At 42.1% G+C, this 6,000-nt stretch overlaps 1 long non-coding RNA gene across 1 annotated transcript in view; it reads right to left on the minus strand.

Moving 5' to 3' along the window:
- LOC122690062 overlaps positions 1 to 4,874 on the minus strand; it is an 83,792-nt gene extending 78,918 nt beyond the window's left edge. Inside the window, exons 1-2 of the long non-coding RNA XR_006339966.1 lie at positions 4,768 to 4,874; positions 2,569 to 2,665 (exon numbers count right to left, since the gene is read on the minus strand). This is a non-coding gene — a long non-coding RNA (uncharacterized LOC122690062). The remainder of the gene's footprint in view (positions 1 to 2,568; positions 2,666 to 4,767) is intronic.
- Between the last annotated feature and the right edge of the window lie 1,126 nt (positions 4,875 to 6,000).

The following is a 6,000-nucleotide window of genomic DNA, read 5'->3' on the forward strand; positions in this document are numbered from 1 at the left end:
ATTTCAGTAATGACTTGACACCCTGCTCTATCTAGCCTTTTACTGCTCTGAAACAATTCCCTCTTTGGGCTCTTTGTTCCGACACGTATTAGCCTGAGTCTACATTTGCAGGTTTGCGTTGTTTCTTCATTCGTACACAGCATTCTCCAAACTTGGGATTTTTGTTCACTGCATCGTCTTCCGGCTCATTAATGTAAATAATAAAGAACCTGGTTTCCGATGCCGTTCCCGTTCAGAGCTATATTAATAATTCATTGCCAGCTTGACAGAGTCCTTTTGGCAGCTGCTTTGTTCAAGGCTTGGCTCCTCACAGTGGCGATAGGTCAATTGTCTTCTGGTGAAATTGAACCAGAGGGCCTGAGAAGGGCATTCGTATTCCCCACGTGTGACCATGGGGGATTAATGGGGTGGGGGGAAATGCACCGAGTCCACTTCTAAAGTCCCCTCTGGAGACTGAGCCTCTTATTCCCGTGTTCTTTCAGAATCTGTTCTTTTTAGCATGAATTATGAAGACAATGAGCTCAGTGCCAAAGTGTAGGAGCTGAATTCCCAGTTACACACAGAGAATGAAGTCTGTTTGTCAGTCAAGATACCTTTTCTTTTTCTTGGAGCAGAGAAGCCATGATCTAGTGAGGTCATCTCAGAGCAGCACTTGAGGCATGCAATAGCTTACGTAGCATCTTGTGCATAGTAGGTGTTTGCATTTCTGACTTTATTATAGTATCTGGCTGGGGCCAACATTCCAGGGACAAGGATCGGTGGGGTAATACCCATCCAAATCTTCACCAGCCCCCTTTTCCATCTGATAGTCCTCTTGAATATTGAGGGAAACATGTTAGTCTAATATAGAAAATTGAAGTTTTGAAAAACCATAGACAGGGGCATGTAAGAGAATCAGTTATAGACTGAAAATAATGGGCTATGTGACACCAGGTGACAACCCTCTGGACAGACAGAAGTGACCCTTTGCCACGTGATGCCAACCAAGGAGGCGGTCAATCACCTGTGAAGTACAGTGTGAGGAAGAAGCAGGATGGGGAAAAGCTAATGGGGGTTTTGAGTGATCAGAGAGCAGCATCCAGTCCCAAAGTGTTCAGGGAGGGACTTCCTTGTGGTCCAGTGGTTAAGACTCTACCCTTCCACTGTAGAGGGTGTGGGTTCGATCCCTGGTGGGGGAACTAGGGTCTCTCACGCTGTGCAGTGTGCCCCCAAGTTAAAAACAACAACAACAACAAAGTATTCAGGGAAGAGGAAGTCATCCTGTCAGGGCAGTCTCCAGGAGCTGTCCTGGAAAAGCAACGTGCACTGACTCTGAATACAGAACTGGGAATTGGTTTTAAGATGGCCACCCAAGGCTTTCCAGTCAGCCCAAACCATTCTTTGTTACCTGGGTGAATGAGAATCCACCTCTGAGTATATAAAATAGAAACAAGAAGTAAAAAAAAAAAAAAAAAAAACAAGAAGTAAGACTGAGTGCTAACCACTAGAATCAAATTCATACAAACTAGAAGATAGAGGTGAAAACGCAGTTCCTTGAATGATGTGTGTTTAGGGAGAAGAGGTGCTGCAGGATCTAGCCCTGTAACAAGGTTCTCATCCTGACAGCATCATTTCCCCAACAGTCTCATCAGTCCCTTTTATGCCCCTTCCCTTCAAAGCATTCCAAATCCTGCTCTCTACTAGGTGGAGGGGATGATAGTATGATTAGGTTAAAAAAGTTCACTAGAAAGAGTCACACATCCCCCAAATAAATGGAACACCCTTTGCTATGAGAGTCAGCATAATTTAACGGTTAAGAGCACAGACTCTGGAGCCAGCCTGCCTGGGTTTGCAGTCCTGGCTCTGTCATTCATTGGCTGTGAGTTTTTGGACCTCTCTCTCTCTCTCTCTGTTTCCTCATCTCTAAAATTGGGAGACTAAAATTAGTGCCTGCCTCATAGGGTTGTTACAAGGAATAACTATAGTAGTTAACATCTCTAAGGCCCTCAGTGCCTAGCATACAGTCAATGCCACATAAGTGCCTATTAAATAAAGTTAATTTATTAAACATTTCTTTGGGGACTTCTCTGGTAGTCGAGTGGCTAAGACTCTGTCCTTCCACTTTAGAAAGTGCAGGTTCAATCCCCAGTCAGGGAAGTTCTGCATACTTCGAGGTGTGCCCCCCCAAAAAAATTGCTTTTGAAAATTCTTAAAGGATGATCTTTAATGATGGGATTTAAGTAACTATAAGAAAAACATTTTGGAAGTACTTCTCATATCACATTGCAAGGATAAACATCTACCACTAACAAGACCTTAAAATCCTTAGAAACCTATTCATCCAGGATAGATTGACTGCCCATCACAGTCCACTTTCAATGATTCTTTTGTCATCCAGTGAACACATCCAGGACACAAGCTAAAAAGCAAAATCTATGGCTTCTATGCCTCCACATCTCCAGACCTTTGCCTCTTGTCTGCCTTTGCAATGTGCTTTCAAGCTAAACACAGAGCAGATTCAGCCCCATTAACAGTGCTGCAGACAACAGCTGAGGCTCATTGCTTGGCAACCTCCAGCCTTCTACTCACCTTCCTGCTTCCTGCTGAATCAACTCATGCTCCAACCCAGGTGGTTAAGGATGTGTCAGTAGGTCACCAGCATGGATCAATCTTTCACAGTGTAGGGCTGTGAAAGAAGGGAGGATGTAAATGAACTAGACATCAGTCCTTGTTTGTAGAAAGTGACCAGTCCAACAGGAAACAAAACCCAATCCTACATGAAAAGATTTTGCCTCATACATAATGAGGCTCCCAGTGGGCAGCCTGAAACCAAATGGATAGCTATAAGAAGCTATTGCTTCATTGTGACCTGAGCAAAGATCAAAGAATGATGAAATTGATGGGATTTTAATACTTCTGGTTCAGTCCTAAGTTGAAAAATCTTATGAGAAGCAGGAACCTAGTAGAGCACTCTGGGAATCAGGACTTTAGAAATATTTTGCTCCCACCCCTCGACAAAAACAGATGACTGGCAGAAACAGGCACAAAACTAGATTATTCACATTTTGAAGACCTTCATTTGGCAAGCATTTTGGATATAGATATTAAATCAGGTTTAACGTGAAACAAAATTGAGTCACCCTTTTCATCTTTACTTTGTTTCCATACCTTTGTTTGTCATATTTCTAGTACCCTCATATTGATCCCTGGCTAAGAGTCCTATTCACCTAAATTTGTCATCTCAGAGAAACCTGACTTTTCCCATCACTGACCCATGTATTGAGTCAATGCATTCCCCTACTCTCCCCATTTACTCCCCCTAATCTAGCCTATATCTTATTCTTTTGTAATCTGCTTCCTAAAGTATTAGCAATTTAATAAACAAAACTTTGTTGCAGTATCCCAGGCTGAAAATCAATGTGTTATCCTATTTGGTATGGTGGAGACTGTTAACTGTCGTCCAAAATCTGCCATTTTTTTTTCCCGGTAACATGACTAGACTGCATTTCCCAGCCTTGCTTACAATTAAATGTGACCATGTGATTGAATCTGACCAATGACATGTGAGAATCACTTCTAGGTGTCACCTCCAGGCCAAAGCTTTTAAGAAAAGAGTTTGACTCTTCAGGTGCACTTTTTTATTGCACCAGCTGAGAGTAGGTACTAGTGAGGCCTTGGGGGATTGAGGGGCCACAAGATGGGAAAAAGTCTCTAAACAACTGTGAGGAGAAACATTTTACCTTCCTGAAAATTCATACAGAGTGCTGTGTTGAGATATTACATATTTGGTTTTAGTCATTACCACAGAATAGCCTAACCTAGCCTTACTAAGATACCTGAAATATATGCATTTTTACAGATGTCTGCTATACACAAAATCCCCTAACTCGTAGATCTGAATCTCTGATAGCAAGAGATTTCACAAATCACTGATAGAGATTTGGGGGTTGGAGCTTCTGGCAGTACTCATCATATCATCTACAAAGACAAATCATAGATGGATTCAACCACAGAGGATGATGAAAGAGGAAGCTGGATCAAAGGTACTAAAGGAATGTGACCGGAATGCAGAGACTGGCCTCAGCGAAGACAGTTGGGATTTCCAGGGTGGGGTCTGCAGCTGTAAACAATGGTTAGAAGGAGGAGATCGAACCCAGCAACAAGAAATTCTAGAAAGGTTCTAACCCAGAAGTCAACCACCATAGTGTCTGTCAACATGATGACTTGTCCATATCTTGCCAATTGATAGAATATCAAGGAGTGGGCTGGAGCAAAGTCTAGGGAGAGAAGATGGGCAGGAGATAGGCAAGGTTCAGGGTGGGGGCCCATCTCTAGAGGGGGATGAGGGAGAATCACTGGATAAACTGTAGAATGAGAGATGAAACCAAAAATGAGGAGCACTGCAATCTGGGGGTGGACTGAATGCATAAAACTCAGTGCTTCAAGCTCCATTAAAGAGGTCTGAGGTTGGTGGTACATCATTTTCTGACATTTTAAAAACTGATCTAGGAATAGGATTGGGAATGTCTGGGCTGCAAGTGGGACCCATCAATGAGGACCACAGCACTACAGAAAGCAAAGACAAAGGGAATGAGGGAGGAACTGACAGTTCGAAGATCCAGGTTTTACCTAATATCAGTGCTGGCCAAAAAGTCTTCATATTCATCACAAAGGTATGGCTAATGTCAAATCATGGGTGACCAATTAAAATTGCGTAACATCGTCTTCATTAAATCGGTACCACTAAAGACAGAATTATTAGCACATGTAAGTATGCATGACCAGTACCTCTCTCACTGATCAGTGAGCAAATCCTCTTTGTCCTTGCAAGATTCCACATGAGCCAGATTCAGGGAATTATCCAGCTAATATTGACCATAGCCAGAGTTGGGTAGAAACTTCAAAAAAAAAAAAAAAAAAAGGCTTTTGGTCTCATTTTGCAATAGTGATCATTTTCTGACATTGGACTGTTTGTTGTACATTTATTATCTATCTCCCTCTGAGCCCTTTCACAGCAGCTAAAGTACTCCCTCTGATGGTCTCTAGGATTCACTCACAACTAACAACAGGGCATTGTTCTGTTGGATTTTTCCTTGCAACGGCTTCTAACAATCCCCAAAGCCAGGACCCTGACAGCATTTAGTTCAAGCTTTGATTTAGCCCTGTGGGTCCTTTTTTTGAGAAAAAAAAAAAAAGAAAGATACTGGTATGATCTGTATTAGAAGTTGGAAAACATACACATATACAAATGTATGATGTACATATAACATGCATAATTTAGCAACTTCGCTCTCCGTGATTCTAAAAGAACTTTGCTTACAGAACACTTTGCAAAATTCAAATCAATTTTAAAATGCTGTCTTGCCAATTTGGAGTGGGGTAATATCAGCAGTGCCTTAAGGAGGAAAGGGAATTGCAGTATCCAATCATCTTAATAAGGACGTGGACTGCACAGGGTGAAGTGGACAGCAAAGGCCAGACCCATTACGCAGAGCCCTAAGTTCCAGTCATTCACATCAAAGAGGTTGTGAGTGCCAGGAAAAGAACTTATGGGCGTCTCCCCTCGAGCAGTCAGAATTGTAAAGCTTCTTTGATTCCCACCCCCAACAACCCTTCCCCACTCATCAGGGCTTATTCATCTTTGCTCTATGCCATGCCTTCTTTCTACCTTACCCCTGAGCTTGTGGTTCCTGTCCGATCCCTAAGCTGAGCCCCATAGTCTCTTCCTGCTTTGATCCATAACCATACTTCACTCCACCACAGAAAACTAGCAACAAGAACAATAGCCCTCCCCCTGGACACTGCAGCAATGCTCTAAGTTTAAAACAACAATTTTCAAAAACCAGTTTACAAAATAGTCCTGGGCTGTGCTGAAGTCTCACTGATGTATATATACATATACATATATATATATGTGTGTTTGTATACATACATATATGTGTGTACATATATGTATCCATGTGCACATGTGTGTATATGTGTGTATGTATACATATATGTATATATATATGTGTGTGTATA

This window comes from Cervus elaphus, chromosome X (genome assembly GCF_910594005.1).
Source record: "Cervus elaphus chromosome X, mCerEla1.1, whole genome shotgun sequence".
Lineage (NCBI taxonomy): Eukaryota > Metazoa > Chordata > Mammalia > Artiodactyla > Cervidae > Cervus > Cervus elaphus.